At 44.2% G+C, this 18,675-nt stretch overlaps 1 pseudogene; it reads right to left on the bottom strand.

The window, feature by feature from the left end:
- Window positions 1-1,591: 1,591 nt before the first annotated feature.
- On the bottom strand, window positions 1,592-18,030 carry LOC144274005 (olfactory receptor 11A1-like; annotated as a pseudogene).
- Between the last annotated feature and the right edge of the window lie 645 nt (window positions 18,031-18,675).

The following is an 18,675-nucleotide window of genomic DNA, read 5'->3' as shown; positions in this document are numbered from 1 at the left end:
CCATTTGCTGGGCCACTCAAAAAAAGAAACACAAATGGGAGTTTACTCACAAGAAGGACTTTATCCTGAACCCTGCATAAGGGGCAGTGCAGACACTGCCCCAGGAGCAGACCAGGAGACGGATTTTGTCCCCGAGAGTCCCTGGCCCTTCCCTTGCCCCAGAGAAGAGGTAACATGAACCAGTTCTAGGCCCCACTGCAATTCACAATGGCCTCGCTCAGCTGCCGCCGAACCCTGTAGGTGTCGCTTGGAGTTGGCACCTAAATTTGGGAAGTGACCATTCCCTATGTACCGATGTTTGTCTCTGAGGGTGCGCCCTGCTGCTCCATTCTAGGTGTCTGGATGCCTAAGCCTGAGCGCAATGCGTGAAGATGTACCACTTTGACTGTGGACTCAGTTATACTGGGATAAATGTGGAGAAGCCAATGACTGAAATTCTTGAAGCTGCCTAAGGAATTTGGAAGCCCAGTTATGAAAACTGATGGAAATTGAGGCATCCAAATTTTCTAGAGACTTCTGAAAAATCTCAGCCTTCTGTGTACAAAGGATCAGATAATAGAAATTTATTTTTTTGGAATATCGTATATGAAACTTTGGAAATACAGAACAATCACCCACTATCAACCTTGCATTCCTCACCATGTCACAATGGGTTTTGACAAACAAATCATCTATCCAGCTGGTTAGAACATGTTTTTGTTTTTTCCCCCAGGGAAAATTTTGACTTTTTTTGGACAAAAAAATAGATACCCCTCCCAAACCCATTATTTTGTTTTCAACATCCAAATTTTGAAAAATTTCTGCTGAAAACTGAACAATTTTTGGCCCCAAACTGCTGAAAACAAACATTTTCAGACAAAACTGCCACCCTCCAAAAGTTTGGGGGGTTTTGGCAGCAGGTTCAGTTTTCTGATGAAAAATCAATAATTTGCAAGGGAAGCATATACTTTCCATTAAAAAAGATCATTTAATCACACTCCCAATTCTCTGAAAAAAAGTTGATGAAAATTTTTTGACCAGCCCTAATATTCTGGTTTGTCTGACTCAGCCATGTCTAGAATGTTCTTCATAGTCACATCTTTGCATTACGCTAAGGTGTAACAGAGATGGTTGGACAATATTAGTCAAATGAGGTTTGGATTAAAAACAGGGTGGGGTGGAAATCATGAACGTTTTAGTGATTTCCCACCCTCATTTTCTGACCAGATCCATAGAATCATAGAATATTAGGGTTGGAAGAGACCTCAAGAGGTCATCTAGTCCAATCCCCTGCTCAAAGCAGGACCAACACCCACTAAGTCATCCCAGCCAGGGCTTTGTCAAGCCAAGCTTTAAAAACCCCTGAGGATGGAGATTCCACCACCTCCCTAAGTAACCCATTCCAGTGCTTCACCACCCTCCTAGTGAAAAAGTTTTTCCCAATATCCAACCTAAACTTTAGGAGTTTCAACCCTCTAATTTGTCTAGGTCTCCCGCTGTATCTTATCCCTACCCTCCAGTGTATCTACCACTCCTCCCAGTTTAGTGTCATCTGAAAATTTGCTGAGGGTGCAATCCACACCATCCTCCAGGCCATCTAGGCCATGACCATCTAGCCCATCACTACCAAGAGGAAAACTTCTGTCTCTGCTAGAGCCACCAGGAAATAGAGCTGCAACATGCAGCCAGTGAAGGAAATCATGTTGCTCTCTGACAAGAGGTTTTCCAGCATCTTGGGCATTGTAGCAGTGGGGCAGCAGATGTCTAACAAGGAGAGGTTGCTGAGGGAGAAGTACATGGGGTTGTGCAGCTTAGCCTCAGTCCCTATGGCTATGAAGATGAGGCCATTGGCAGCGAGGGTTATCAAGTAGATCAACAGAAAGGCAACAAAAAGGGATAAGCGAATGGCTGGGCAATTGGAAAGTCCTGTAAGGATGAATTCAGTCACCATCATCCCATTGTCCATTTCTCTGCTTGAAGAGGAGCTCTCCTGCATGGGGTTAAATAAAAGCGATTTCATTATGTGAAATTCTATGCATGGGAATGATGGATGGTCTTAGTGTTAAGGCAAAGGAGTGGGAGACAGAAGATCTAGGTCCTCCTCCACAGGCATATGCCTACCTGTTTTCCCCTAATAATAAACATTCTCAGATTGATACATTTTGGTTTTTTGTTTTTGTTTTTAACCAAATTGAAACATTTCATTTGGGGTAGGTTAGATGTTAAACTCTCTTCCCCTGAGCTGCTTCAGCGATCCATGGGCATTGCAGTGTGGGTGCTTCATGGTCCTGTTTTCCTCTCTGAGCTGGACTCCCTGGCTGGATTACATCTCATCTGATGGACTGCAATGGAAGCATAAACAGGGGAATATCGACTAGGCGTAGAGAGGTTATTTTACCTCTATATTTAGAACTGGTGCATCCGCTGCTGGAATCCTGTGTCCAGTTCTGGTGACCACAATTCATGAAGCATGTTGATAAATTGGAGAGGGTTCAGAGAATAGACACAAGAATGACCAAAGGATTAGAAAACACGCCTTATAGTGATAGACTCAAAGAGCTCAATCTATTTAGCTTAACAAAGAAGGTTAATGGGTGACTTGATTACAGTCTATGAGTACCTACATTGGGAACAAATATTTGATAATGGACTCTAACCTAGCAGAGAAAGGTATAACAAGATCCAATGGCTGAAAACTGAAGCTGAACAAATTCAGACTGGAAATAATGCATACATTTTTAACAATGAGGGTAATTAACCATTGGAACAAGTAATCAAGCGTCGTGGTGGATTCTCCATCACTGACATTTTTAAATCAAGATTGGTATTTTTATTAAAAAGATCTGCTCTAACTCAAATAAGAATTATTTCGGGGAAGTTTTATGGCCTATGTTATACAGGAGGTCAGACTAGAGTATTAGTGGTCCCTTCTGGCCTTCAAATCTATGAATTTTTGAATGGTTCAACCAGAAGGGAGTCCTCAGTGCATCAAGGGAGATGTAGTCCAGCCAAAGAGCCCAGCCCACAGCTCCCACGAAGTATCATGGCTGCTCAGTTGGGTGCATCCAACTGCCCTGAAATTGAATGTTTTGACTGGATTTGACAAACTGATATTTTCATTTCAAATCATCCTGATCCAGAACAAAATATTTCATTCCAATTTTCCATCAGGAAAAAAATTGAAAATGTTTGGCTGAAACTCCTGTGAAAAATTTTGATTCTGACAAAACTGCATTTTCTGTCAAAAAACATTTTGATGGAAAATTCCCAAGCAGCTGTCTCTATTTGCTACTCTCCAGTCATATAGTGCAATAGAGACTATATATTGTGTTAGCAGCTCAGCCACTTATCAGCTATCTTCACCCTTTCTAACGTGTCATTGATTGACTTCTCTCCCTGCCAGCTTTCTCTCCATTTCTAATTTAAATAATACCCCTACAGATTTTTTTTTTTAAAAAACTACTAAGCTAGCAATCTGATCCACCTCTGTTTATGGTAGGGGATTAGCTGGAACAGCTTGTGATCAGAGCTGTCGCTGTGACAGAAGGATAGGTGCAGCCGCACTTTAAGAGATCAAGGACACCTCATTTCAGCACCGAGTCCTGTCGGTGGTGTCAGTGGAAGTGTGCGGACCAGGCTCACGCATGGGGGGCAGAAACACCCCCAAAGGAGCAGGGTCCCCCAGATCCTGACTGAGGCTGGGGCTGCTGATACCCCCTTCCCGCCTTTGTCTGAGGTGTGTCCCTCTCTGTCTCCCAGCCATTGCCCTGAGCAATGGGGCTGTGAATAAGAGGCATCTCTCCTTCCCCACCACTACCACCCAGGCTAGACAGGAGTAGGGGAAGGGAAGGGAAAGGGGTAGTGGCTTCAAATGAGATAGGGGAATGTGGAGCTGACAATCCCCACCTCCTTAGCCCCCACTCCCGCTTCCATCCATACCCATGATCCCCTTCCAGTGTTTCTCCCCTCCTCCTGGCCTGACACTCCCCACCACCCGGAACACTCTCCCCACCCTCAATCCTCTCTCCTACCACCCATCCCCATTTATCAGCAATTCATAGAGTTTAAGGCCAGAAGGGACCATCAGGTCCTTCAGTCTGACTCCTGGGTAGCACAGGACCTTACATTTCACCCAGCTACCCGTGTTTTGAACCCAATCACTCATGTCTGGCTAATACAGCTTCCAGAATGGCAGCCAGGCTGGGTCTGAAGACATCAAGAGATGGAGAATCCCACACTGTCTTGGGGATTTTGTTCTAAAGGTAAATTACCCCCCACTGTTAAAAACATGTGGGCCTTATTTCTACTTTGAATCTGTCTGGCTTCAGCTTCCAGCCATTGGTTCTTGTTCTGCCATTCTCTGCAGTCTTCACTGATATTGACTAGCGTTCTTTTTATTTTAATCAGAATGTCACTCGGTACTAAATCAAACGCCTTGCACAAATCTAAGTAGATCATGTCTATGCAGTTACCTTTACCAACCAAACTTCTAATCTCAAGGAATGAAATCAGGTTAGTTTGACAGGATCTGTTTTCCATAAAACCAGGTTGACTGGCATTAATTATATTCCTATCCTTTCATTCTTTAGCAGTTGAACCCCGTAACAACTTTTTTTTTTTGTTACTTAGTGTTTTGCCCTGGATTGATGTCAGGACAACTGGCCTACAGTTACTCAATCACCCTGCTTGCCTTTTTCGACTATTGGCACAATATTATCTCCCTCATTCCCCCTCCCCTTGCCGCAGCCCCAAACCCATCTCCTATTTCCCCTCCCACCACATATTCACCCTCATTCTTCGCCCTCCCATATTTCCTAGCTTTGCACCCAAAATAAGGATCTGGAAATGCAAAGAGCAGCTCTCCTTAGAGACAAGGTACGTCAGAAACCCCTTCATCAAATGACCCTGCAACTGGTTTGTCAGTTTACACTTGGTTCCATTGCTCAGCATGGTTGAATTACTAACTGGTTAGTAAAGTTATTAAATTTCCCTCTGATTAATCAAGGTTAACATACTTGACAATGCTGCTAAAGTAAAATCAGAGGCTGCATGTGCATTCTAGAGCTCTTTGAAATAATGCTGTAAAACCAGAAATTTTGGTTTCAGGGCAGAACTTCCCGAAGGAACCTTTCAGAATGCAGGGACCTTGCCCAGGGCCCATTCTCCGAGAACTGCCAAGGACAACAACTCAAACTCAAAATCAGTGTGTGGGTGTAACTTCGGTTCAACGACCATCATGTGTCACCTTCAGCCATCGACTTCCTGGGACAGCAGTCTGCCCACAAACGTCTGGCTGTCAACAGACCCTTTGTCTTGCTGCCCATGCGTATTTCACTCTCTCGGGCCTTTTTTACTGATGCACTGACCTGGAGTTCCTAACTTAACCCTCAATAGCAGTGATGCTTCCCGGGGGTACCCAGGGCAGTGCAGCACCCCCGTCACCACCTGCCTTGAGTGTAAGGAAGTCTCGTCTGTGTCTACTGGGGGTCAGCTTCCCAACTCCACCAGCCATGGTTAATATAAGCACTCCTTCTAGGCCTATGCAGGCCCTGCTGTCAATCTACTGGTTAGTGATAGGCACACTCCAACCCTTGAGCCCTCCAAGCGTCTCCATGGAGAGTCCAGCACCTGTTCCACTGGGCACTCAGCATTTCACAGGAAACACCCAGCACCCTGTAGGAGTGGACACTATATGCTTTCTCTGCTTTCTATAATTGAGAAATCAGACTTCAGAGTGCTGGTATTTGGAAATCTGCAAAACAAGGGTACCCCAAGCAATAAGGGATCAAAGCAGCCATTCACACAGGGGTCCCAAGAAACTCCATTGTACAGATGAGGAAACTGAGATCCAGAGAGGTGAAGTCGGCCAGAAACAGAACAGGGAATAGAAGTCCGGTGTCTCTGTGCCACTATCACAGTACTGACCTTTCTTCTTCACTGTCCCACCTCAGGGCTCCCGTTCTTACAGAGTTAATGGGCCCTGAGACGTGATTCACATCTTACATTACCATTGCACATTGAAGGAGTTAGAGGAAAAGAAATATTGAGTATCTGGTGCAATCCATGATAAAGGGGCCTGGTAAAAAACACAGTGTGTGCTCACGTAATTCCAGACTATCGTAATGGAGACACAGAGAATGGCATCTCTCTGCCTTGGTGCCTCATTGATGAGGTGTTTTAGAGCAACCCACAACAGCAGTGATAAATATCAGACTAATCAAACCACAAAGACCTGCATCCCTAAGCCAAAACAGCAGAAGTATCTGTCCCAATATTGAATGCAAGCTATAGCAGCCGCTGACCTCACCTAAAAAGCCAGATGGCCAGTGAGAGAGGTGACTCAGACTCATTACAGCAAACCAGCTTATTTCCATTTCACGGGCACTGAACAAACTACGGTAAGACAGTCTGAACCCTTTTGACAGCACAGAATTTAGTGACAACTTTCCCCAGGATCTCTTTGACCTCTCTGTTCCTCAGGCTGTATATGAGGGGGTTGACCATGGGAGTCAGGACTGTGTAGAAAACGGAGAACACTTTGTTCAGGTCTCTCAGTGTATCAGTTTTTGGTAGCATGTAGACAATCATTATGGTCCCATAGAAAATTGACACCACGATAAGGTAAGAGAAGCAGGTGGAAAAGGCCTTTTGCCACCCAGTGGTGGAAGGCATTCACAAGATGGTGGTGAGGATACAGATGTGTGTTGCCAGTGTTCATAGAAATGGCGACAGAGTGCATATAGCAGCCAGCATGGTAGTGACAAGCTCCATCATACGTGTGTCACTGCAGGAGAGTTTTATTACTGGGATGAAGTCACAGAAGAAATGGTCAATTTCATTAGAGCCTGTCATAAATATAAAGGGAAGGGTAAACCCCATTAAAATCCCTCCTGACCAGAGGAAAAATCCTCTTACCAGTAAAGGGTTAAGAAGCTAAAGGTAATCTCGCTGGCACCTGACCAAAATGACCAACGAGGAGACAAGATACTTTCAAAAGCTGGGAGGAGGGAGAAAAACAAAGGGTCTGTGTCTGTCTGTGTGATGCTTTCGCTGGAGACAGAACAGGAATGGAGTCTTAGAACTTAGTAAGTAATCTAGCTAGGTATGTGTTAGATTATGATTTGTTTAAATGGCTGAGAAAATAGCTGTGCTGAATAGCTGTCTGTGTGTCTTTTTTGTAACTTAAGGTTTTGCCTAGAGGGATTCTCTATGTTTTGAATCTAATTACCCTGTAAGGTATCTACCATCCTGATTTTACAGAGGTGATTCCTTTTTTACTTCTATTAAAAGTCTTCTTGTAAGAAAACTGAATGTTTTTTCATTGTTCTAAGATCCAAGGGTTTGGGTCTGTGGTCACCTATGCAAATTGGTGAGGATTTTTACCAAACCTTCCCCAGGAAGTGGGGTGCAAGGGTTGGGAGGATTTTGGGGGGAAAGACATGTCCAAACTATGTTTTTTCAGGAACCCAGATAAAGTTTGGTGGTGGCAGTGGAAATCCAAGGGCAAAGGGTAAAATAATTTGTACCTTGGGGAAGTTTTCACCTAAGCTGCTAAAAGTAAGCTTAGGAGGTTTTCATGCAGGTCCTCACATCTGTACCCTAGAGTTCAGAGTGGGGAAGGAACCTTGACAGAGCCGCATAAAGTTAATGTCAGCAGCCAGAGAATGACTTACCCAAGTGCCAACTGCTAGCTGGAGGCAGGACCTGCCATTCATAAGGGCTTCAAAATGCAGTGGTTTGCATATCGCTAAATACCAATGGTAGGACATCACTGCCAGAAGATAACTCTCTGCAACTGCCAGGAAACCAAAGAAATAATATTGTGTGAGGCAGCCGCTAACAGAAATGGTTCTGTCCCCAGTCAGGAGACTGGCCAGCATCTCAACCCTCGCAGGTCTCCAAGCAGGACAATTCGCCAGGAAGAAGTACATGGGGGCATGAAGTTGCTGATAAGCCACAACTAGTGCAATGATGAGGATGTTCCCAACCACGGTCTCAATGTAGATGATGAGAAGCAGGAGGAAGAAAAAAAAATGAGGAGTTCTTGTGGCACCTTAGAGACTAACACATTTATTTGGACATAAACTTTTGTGGGCTAAAACCCACTTTATCAGATGCATGGAGTGGAAAATACAGTAGGAAGAAATATATACAGAGTACATGACAAGATGGGGGTTGCCTTACAAATTCTAATGGGACAATTCAATTAAAGTGGGCTATTATCAGCAGGAGGAAAAATCACTTTTGTAGTGGTAATCAGGGTGGCCAATTTCAAACAGTTGACAAGAAGGTGTGAATAAGAGTGGCGGGGGGGACGACAATTTTTCTCCCTCCTTCTTGTAACAACCTTTTAAGTACTTGAAAACTGTTATACCCCTCTCAGTCTTCTCTTCTCCAGACTAAACAAACCCAATTTTTTCAATCTTCCTTCATACATCATGTTTTCTAGACCTTTCATCATTTTTGTTGCTCTACTCTGGACTTTCTCCAATTTGTCCACATCTTTCCTGAAATGCGGCACCCAGAACTGGACATAATACTCCAGTTGAGGCCTAATCAGTGCAGAGTAGAATGGAAGAATTACTTCTCGTGTCTTGCTTACAAACACTTCTGCTAATACATCCCAGAATGATGTTTGATTTTTTTGCAAGTCTTACACTGTTGACTCATATTTAGCTTGTGATCCACTGTGACCCCCAGACCTCTTTTTGCAGTACTCCTTCCTAGGCAGTCATTTCCCATTGTGTATGTGTGCAACTGATTGTTCCTTCCTAAGTGGAGTACTTTGCATTTGTCCTTGTTGCATTTCATCCTATTTACTTCAGACCATTTCTCCAGTTTGTTCAGATCATTTTGAATTTTAATCCTATCCTCCAAAGCACTAACAACCCCTCCCAGCTTGGTATCATCCGCAAACTTTATAAGTGTAATCTCTATGCCATTATCTAAATCACTGATGAAGATATCGAACAGAACCTGACCCAGAACCGATCCCTGTGGGACCCCACTCATGATGCCCTTCCAGCATGACTGTGAACCACTGATAACTACTCTCTGGGAATGGTTTTCCAACCAGTTATGCAACCACCTTATAGTAGCTCCATCTAAGTTTCAGTTCCCTAGTTTGTTTATGAGAAGGTCATGAGAGACAGTATCAAAACCCTTATTAAAGTCAAGATATACCACATCTATCACTTTCCCCCATCCACAAGGCTTGTTACCCTGTCAAAGAAAGCTATCAGGTTGGTTTGACACAATTTGTTCTTGACAAATCCATGCTGATTGTTACTTATCACCTTATTATCTTCTAGGTATTTGCAAATTGATTGCTTAATTATTTGCGCCATTATATTTCTGGGTACAGAAGTTAAGCTGTCTGGTCTGTAATTCCCCAGGTTGTTCTTATTTCCCTTTTTATAGATGGGCACTATATTTGCCCCTTTCCAGTCTTCTGGAATGTCTCCTGTCTTCCATGACTTTTCAGAGATCTTTACTAATGGCTCAGATATCTCCTCAGTCAGCTCCTTGAGTATTCTAGGATGCATTTCATCAGGCCTTTGTGATTTGAAGACATCTAACTTGACTAAGGAGTTTTTGACTTGTTCTTTCCCTATTTTAGCCTCTGATCCTACCTCATTTTCTCTGGCATTCACTATATTAGACGTCCAGTCACCATCAACCTTCTTGGTGAAAACCGAAACAAAGCAGTCATTAAGCATCTCTGCCATTTCCACATTTTCTGTTATTGTTTTTCCCCCTCTCATTCAGTAATGGGACTACCCTGTCCATCTTCCTCTTGCTTCTAATGTATTTGTAGTATGTTTTCTTGTTACTCTTTATGTCTCTAGCTAGTTTGGTCTAGTTTTGTGCCTTGGCCTTTCTAATTTTGTCCCTATATACTTGTGTTATTTGTTTATATTCATCCTTTGTAATTTGACCGAGTTTCTACGTTTTGTAGGACTCTTGAGTTTTAGGTCATTGAAAATCTTCTGGTTAAGCCAGGGTGGTCTCTGGCCATATGTCCTATCTTTCCCATGCAGTGGGATAATTTGCTCTTATGCCCTTAGTAATGTCTCTTTGAAAAACTGCCAACTGTCTTCAATTGTTTTTCCCCTTAGACTCGTTTCCCATGGGATTTTACCTACCAACTCCCTGAGTTTGCTAAAGTCTGCCTTGTGGAAATCCATTGTCTTTATTGTGCTGTTTTCCATCCTACCATTCCTTAGAATCATGAACGCTACCATTTCATGATCACTTCCACCCAAGCTGCCTTCCACTTTGAAATTCTCAACCAGTTCCTCCCTATTTGTCAAAAATCAAATCTAGAACAACCTCCCCCTAGCATAGATGCCAACTTCCCCTCTTTCAGGGGGGGCTCAACCCCCCTGTCTGCCCCCCGCCCCCACTCCACCCATTCCATGAGGCCCTGCCTCTACCCCACCTGTTCCCACCCCTTCCCCAAATCCTTACCCCAGCCCTTGAGCACACCACGTTCCCACTCCTCCCCGCTCCCTCTCGGAGCATGCTAAAGCTGCCAAACAGCTGTTTGGTGGTGGCTGGGCAGGCAACGCTGGGAGGGAGGCAGAGAAGTGGGGACGCAGCACGCTCAGGGGAGGAGGAGGACAGGGGGTAGAGGGTGAGGGGAGCTTGGCCGCCGATGGGTGCAGATGACCCACTAATTTTAATTTCAAAAAGTCTCTTAGTTACTAAGCGTTAGCAGCCTAAGTCTCACTGAAAGTCAACAGGATTTAAGCAAACTTCAGCAGTGACTTATGAACTTAAGTGTTTTTGAAAATGTTACCTGATTGATGCTCAGATAAAATGCAGGTAGAACAAGTAGCCACTGAATTGCCATGAGAGTTTGGCACCTAACTCCCTTAGGCTTCTTGGAAAAGTCCAGAGCATGCAAGCATTGAAGCTAGAGACCTGTGATTATAAAGTGCAAACAGTTTCTTCCCAAATCCCTGACAAGTTTCAGGGTCACATGGATCTTCAGTGCCATAGCAATTATACAAATCAGGTAATCTTGTACCAGAACTATAGGCCTCTGATTGGTCTCCTGGAGTGTTTGAGAAGCAACCAAACAGTACAGATTCCATCTGGTAGAGAACAGTGTTCTACATTGACACTAGCCAATTCATGGTCCGATCTGGGTACAGTAAATATAACCATTTCAGTTGTGGGTATTGCAATATATTCTGCAACTCTACTCCAAAATTGGCCTTTTTCAGCATGATGTTTTTGACATACTGCCACATCTTGCCCCAAAGGAAATGTTTGTTCCAACCTTTTCTGAAGAATACAGATATGCAATGATTTCTTATCGCAAAACAATCTAGAAGACTCTTATTCCCAGTCTTATCCTAGCACAATTTGCTCCTTGAACATGTCATAAGGTCTCATTCCAATTCATCACCCGTGCGAATAATTTTGTGTCACCAAAGCTTTATTGTTCATAATGCCTAGATGTTGAATATTTGTGGTTGACAATTGTATTTTTGAAAAAGGTTTCTTTTTATTTTGTTTTTAAAAAATCTCTGGCAAACATATTGCTGATAGGGATGAAATCCCAAAGCTCAACTCTTTGAAGAATACATGTTTTATACTGAAAATTGGCTATAATAGAGGGATAGACCCGAATCTTCACCTATCATGGATAAAATTGTTAATTCCAAGTTTGACTTCTAATCACCTCAGCAATATATTTTTTAAATGAAATCACGGATTTAAGAATTATTAGTGTCTATTTGCCACTCCCTGTGATCCTATGTAGAAATCATTAGGAAGGATACATAAAAGAGCTACCAGCTACCCTCAGCTGGCAGGAGAAGTGGCTCTGTCCCACCCCCTCAACTCCCTGCCAGGGCCTGGCTGCCAGGGAGAGGGGCCAAGCAAGCCAGGAACGTGCTGGGGGGGGGGTGAGGCGCAGCGTGGGAAGGACATAGGCAGGGCAGCTTGGTGCTCACAGAAACTGGGGGGAAGGGAATGTGCTCCCATGGGCCCTGCACCCTCCCAGACTACACCCATGTAGCCACCCCTTTCCCAGCCTTCCCCCTCTGCTATCCCTAGTATCTGTGTTACAGCAGAGCTGCCCCTTTCCTTTCCCTCACCCTCTGCAGCCTCCAATGCCCCTTCGCCCATAGTACATTCTTGCTTGTGCAGCCAGCACTGAAGCTGGTATCGTGGTTTCCTCACTACTATATTTAGCGAGCTAGCTAGAATAGAGCTCCAGTGGCTACTTGTTCAGGAGCTGCCGTTTACCCCCCTCCCCCCAGCTGCAGCATAGATGCCCCCCAAGTGTCTAAGCTGTGAATTATTCACTCAGGCCTTCTTCCATCCATCAGCTGCTTTTTACTCAGATTTTCAGCTTTCCAGATTAATGCATAAACAAAGCAGGGAAATAGAGGCTAGATGGAGCTACTATAAGGTGGGTGCATAACTGATTGGAAAACTGTTCCCAGAGAGCTGTTATCAAGTTGGAAGGGCAATGGTGTTATACTGTTGACACATTTAGCTTTTATTGCATGATGCATACATTATTAGTAGGGTCTCCTAGGAAATGGTAAAACACGTGAAGGAACTGGTGGGAAACATCCCCTGGAAGTGGAAGGAATTTTCAGGATAGTGGTTTGGCTATAAATGTACAAGCTGGGTTTCCCCTAATAGGGTGATCTTAGGCACCCAAATCCTATAGACAGTGAATGGGAATTGGGCACTTCACACCCTTAGGTACCATTGTTAATTACAGCAGGACATAGTAGAGCAGACAGTGCATGGGATTAGGGCTCTGGATAGTTGGTTTCTATGCCTGTCCCTTTTCAGAGTAACAGCCGTGTTACTCTGTATTATTAATACAGGTGCCACAAGGTGCCACAAGTACTCCTTTTCTTTTTTCGAAAATGGGCAACTAAAAGGCCTGGGCTGGTGTCCTGCAGCACAGGTTAGAAGGTTTCCTTTTGCTTTTCTGTCCTTTGGATGAAATACACCCAGACATCAACACCCGCATTACAACAATATTAGATTTCAATGTCAAAATGGAACTCCAATGGCAGAAATTGTGTAATTAACTCTTTAGTTTATCTTACCCTACAAGGGATGGATGCTCAGCATTCCATTTGCATCCATTTAGCCTGCACCCTCCCGCTGAGCCCAATCTCCATTTGTTCTCTTTATTTCAAGTAGCCACCAGTTCAAGTCTCCCACCAGCTGAGTTGTACCTCACCTGTGGTATCTAATATTGGTCCTAAAAATAACAGGGTAACAGGTTTTTAAAAGGTCTATGCACCTCCATTTCTCCTAGGAGCATGACATGAACCCCATTGAAGAGAATGGAAATGTGACCTTTTAACTTTAGTGGTCTGATTTTAGGGGCAGAATCAAACTTATCTATTTCATTTTAACATAAGGAAACCGATCAGCTAGCATTGTCCAATCCTGCATTTCCTGAGAGCTTTCCTCAGGGCCTCCTTGACCTCTTTGTTTCTCAGGCTGTAGATGAGCGGATTGATCAGGGGAGTCAGGATAGTGTAGATGACAGAGAACTTTCTTGAAGTCTCTCAGTGTGTTGGTTGCTGGGAACATATAGGCAATCAGTAGAGTTCCATAATAAATGGTCACCACAATGAGGTGGGAGGAGCAGGTGGAAAAGGCCCTTTGCCTCCCTGTGGTGGAAGGGATTCTTAGGATTGTCACAATGATGCAGATGTAGGACATCAAGGTAAGTAGGAATGGGACCAGTGTGAAAATCAAGCAGATTGTGAAAATCAACATTTCCATCACCTGAGGATCATTGCAGGAGAGTTTTACAAGGGGGATAAGATCACAAAAGAAATGGTCAATACCATTGGGGCCACAGAAAGTTAACTGTGACATTGACAATGTTGTTATACTATTAGCTAGGAAGCCACCTATCCAAGTGCCACATGCAAGCTGGAGGCAAGACCTGCCTCTCATACAGGCTGCATAGTGAAGTGGTTTGTGGATGGCTAAATACCGATCATAAGACATCACAGCTAAGAGAAGGCATTCTGTGGCAGCCATAGAACCAAAGAAATAATACTGTGAGAGACACCCACTAAATGAAATAGTCCTGTCCTCAGTCAGGAGACCGACCAGCATCCTCGGCAGGATGGTGGAGGTGTAGCAGGTCTCCAAGCAGGACAAGTTCCCCAGGAAGAAGTACATGGGGGTGTGAAGGCTCTGATCAGCCACAACTAGCGCCACGATGAGGAGGTTAATGGCCATGGTTGCAATGTAGATCATGAGAAACACCAGGAAAAGGATCCGAAGTTCAGGGAGAGTGCCGAATCCTAGGAGGATGAATTCTGTGATGGACGTTTGATTTCCCTGTTCTGGATTCGCTATGGCATGTGTCTATGGGAAAGAAAATAACTCAGCGACATAAATGGACAACATTCACTTAATAAAATGTTAGCATTGTTTTCATTGTCTTCCTCTGCTGGAACAATAACAGAGTGGAGAATGGAGTCCAGGGGAGGGGAAATGCCATCTCTCTTGATCCCTGGGACAGATTTCATATCTGAGCAGACTGCAGGTTAAACAAAATGTGAATCTCTCTGAAAATCTGTGCAGTACCTTGACAGACAGCACCAAGCACTCAAATACTATTGTGATGGGGCTCAGATACAACAGTACAGACACACACAGAGGAGACAGATTAGAAAGATATTCGTTCAAATAGTCATACACACCACTTCCTGGTGTCTAAAAGCAGAACAAAATAGGCTGGAGTTCCACTGCTGAAATCAGTCAGGATTTTATGGGAAGTCACAAAAAAGAAACCAACCAAGCAAATAGGGCTGGGAATTGCAATGGGTGGGCAGCCAACTGCAAGTGAATTGTAAGGGAAATGGGTAGCCTAATTCTATTAGCGCCTTTTGAAAATTTTATCCTAAACAAACAGGACTACCTGTCCACCCCTATGATAACATTTCATAGTTCTGCAGTAGGATACTCTGCATCCAAAGACCCAGCCAGGTGACCATCTTATGCAGAAAGGAAAATCTGAAATCTCTGCAGTTAGCCCCCAGTGGTGGAAATGTTACTACTAACCACACACAGTTACCCAAACTTTATTAAAAAAAAAAAAAAAACCACACACAAAACAGCTAGAAACCACCAATTTAGCTAAAGATTTACACTCTTTTGCATGAATGATTTCTGTTTGAAATTTGTAAGAAACATTTTCATATTATTAGAGAAGTGGAGAACCTAAATTTCCATTTCATGGGCAATTCCATGATTTCAAATGTTGGTTTTCATTCTAATTGACTTTAAAATATATATCTAGAAATAAAACACATTTTTAGATTACTTGTTTTTTATATTTGTATTGTATTTTATTTGTATATTTTAAAGTAAAATTTATTTTTTTAAATTTTATTTCATTTTATAAAACATACAATAACTTTCTTTAGGAAACAAAGTTTCCTAGAAATAAAATATGGTCCCATGGGACCATTTCCATCTTGAGGAGTTGATATTTTTCCTGATAAAAAAAAATCTGATGAAATAGTTTTCTATCAGCATTACCTTTTATTCTTTTTTTTCCCTTTTATATTTGGTTTAAAAGATATGAATTCTCCCTTTGTTTGTGGCTGTTGTAACTGCCATCACTGCCTCGTGCCATTACTAATCCAGAGACAAGGTGGATGAGGTAATATATCTTTTATTGGACCAATTTACTAATCCTTATTAACTGCTAAGTAAGGATCTGATTCTGCACAGAGTTATTTTTACAAACCGGGAATAATTCTGTCCAGTCTGAGCCTTCTCTTGTGGACGTCAAAGATAAAATTTCCCACTGACTTCAAGGATGGGACCCTTTGATTTCAAAGGGATTTGGACAGCTAATGCCTTTAGCCTTCTTTGACACTTATAGTTTGGCTCGGCAGGATTTGATTTCCATTGACAGACGTTGGTAAACGTTGATATCAGCGGACACAGCAAAACCAAATAAAAAAATATCGGTAACAGGCATCATTAGTGCAGCCTCCCCTCTGCATCGCGCTGGCAGGGATGGGAGTCACTGGCCCTGTGGCTGGGCAGGGACCCTCTGCCCCCAGCTCTCACTGCGGTGAGCGGGTGGGGCAGTGACAGCAGAGGTGCACAGAGCTCCCTGTATGGCTGCAGGGCTGGTGACACCCATCCCTGAAGGCACAAGGTGCAGGGCAGGCTGCGGTCTTGGCGAGCCAGAGCTGAGACCCTGAGCCTGGGCTGTGAGATGGAGGAGTTGTCCCTGGCTATGAGGGAGGCCACCCTGCTGCTGGATGGCTTCTGCCCATGGATGGAGCCATTCAACAGGGTGGCCTCTGCCACTGCCCGGGGCTCATCGTTCTCCCCCTCCTCACAGCCCTGGCCAAGGATCTCTGCTCCACTGGGCCAGAGCAGCCGCCTTCCCTGCCCCTTTCACCTTGGTGTCTTGGACCCCTCGGCGGTGCATGAGCCACCAGCATCTCCACTGTCACTGCTGGGAGTCCCCTGCAGCCCTGCCCTAACCCTGATCCCAACCCTGCCCCCAACTGTATTTCCTGCAACTGTAAAAAATTAATACTTAAAAGTTAGAAAAATCTTTTAAAAAAATCCCAATATTAACCATCTAAAGGGCACAAAAAGAATAAAAAGTCAAATTCTGCCCAGTCTTCTTATAGCCAATGTAGGCACCCTGAGCACTGAGCACAGCACCAAACATCAGCTCTGCTTTACCCATCATCTCACTAATGCTCTCAATGCTGCAGGGAGGTGGGAGCTGTCATGAAGGGCACAATCCTGTATTTAGTAGGGAGGACAGTTTAAAGTGGAGTGAAGGATGCTCCAGTGTTTGAAGATCTCACTTTGGACTTGGCAGATGTTGGTTCAATTCCCTCCTTTGTCACAAACTCCTTTGTGACGTTCAGGGCAGGATTTCCAAAGGCCGGTAGGTTCCTAAAAATGCACATTGGTGCTCGAGTAGGTGCGGTACCAAACTCCCATCGATTACAAATCCCACTAGGGGTGTCTGCTGTCTTTAGGTGCTGAAATACCTCTATAAATCTGTCCCTCTGGGCGTCCGGTCCCCGTCTGTGAAGCAGGGACAATAGCACCTCACAGGGAGGTGGGAAGATAGCTACATTCAGTTCCATGAGGTGCCCAGATACCCTGATGATGGGGGCCATACAAAGAGCTAAGATAGCAGTGACCTGAGAGGTCTTTCCTTCTTCCAAATTCTGTTGGGTTGGGAGTTTAAGAAAGATCATTGCCAAATTCCCCTTAGGTTCCAATGGAATTAGTTACCTAGCAAACTTACATGGCTTCAAGAAGCAGGGAGGAAAAGGTTGATTTACCTCCATCAGCAGCTGGAGTCTGTCACCTCCTCACTCAGAAGTTCAGACACTGTGATCCAGGTTATTCAGTCCCTCTTCTCTCCCCACTGCATTCATGTACTTCCATGTTCCCAGCCTAGATGGGCTACCATGGCTCTGTTATATCTGATAATGTGCCATGTGCTTCATACTCTCCACCAAATGGGGAGGATCTTTTCTGATTCACTAAATATCCTTCTGTGGGAAGGTGCAGTCTCTTGAGGCACATCTGCTGTGGGGAACGTAACAAGTAAGGGAAAGTTAGTATTCGGACGTTGTCTACAAATAAACCTTAGAGTCAAATTTCTAATCTCAAAGGGAAAGTTCTGGAGAGGGAAGAAACGTCTAATCCTAAAATCACTCTTTTTAGTGGGGGAATGTTATGTTGACAGTCAAGAAATAACACTAATTCTAGAAATAAGGTTTACAGCTGAGATTTTCAGAGCTGCCTAAGCCCTGGTCTACACTAGGACTTTAGGTAGAATTTAGCAGCGTTAAATTGATGTAAACCTGCACCCGTCCACACGATGAAGCCCTTTATTTCGACTTAAAGGGCTCTTAAAATTGATTTCCGTACTCCACCCCTGACAAGTGGATTAGCGCTTAAATCGGCCTTGCCGGGTCGAATTTGGGGTACTGTGGTCACAATTTGACGGTATTGGCCTTTGGGAGCTATCCCAGAGTGCTCCATTGTGACTGCTCTGGACAGCACTCTCAACTCAGATGCACTGGCCAGGTAGACAGGAAAAGAATCACGAACTTTTGAATCTCATTTCTTGTTTGGCCAATGTGGCAAGCTGCAGGTGACCATGCAGAGCTCATCAGCAGAGGTGACCATGATGGAGTCCCAGACTCGCAAAAGAGCTCCAGCATGGACTGAACGGGAGGTCCAGGATCTGATCGCTGTATGGGGAGAGGAATCCGTGCTATCAGAACTCCGTTCCAGTTTTTGAAATGCCAAAACCTTTGTCAAAATCTCCCAGGGCATGAAGGACAGAGGCCATAACAGGGACCCGAAGCAGTGCCGCATGAAACTTAAGGAAACTTAAGGAGCTGAGGCAAGCCTACCAGAAAACCAGAGGGGAGAACGGCCGCTCCGGGTCAGAGCCCCAAACATGCCGCTTCTATGATGAGCTGCATGTCATTTTAGGGGGTTCAGCCACCACTACCCCAGCCGTGTTGTTTGACTCCTTCAATGGAGATGGAGGCAACATGGAAGCAGGTTTTGGGGATGAGGAAGATGATGATGATGGGGTTGAAGTAGCTCACAGCAAGCAAGCAGAGAAACCGGTTTTCCCGACAGCCAGGAACTGTTTCTCACCCTGGACATGGCTGT

The sequence above is a fragment of the Eretmochelys imbricata genome, chromosome 14, assembly GCF_965152235.1.
Source record: "Eretmochelys imbricata isolate rEreImb1 chromosome 14, rEreImb1.hap1, whole genome shotgun sequence".
NCBI lineage: Eukaryota > Metazoa > Chordata > Testudines > Cheloniidae > Eretmochelys > Eretmochelys imbricata.
This window is presented reverse-complemented; position numbering and strand designations above follow the sequence as displayed.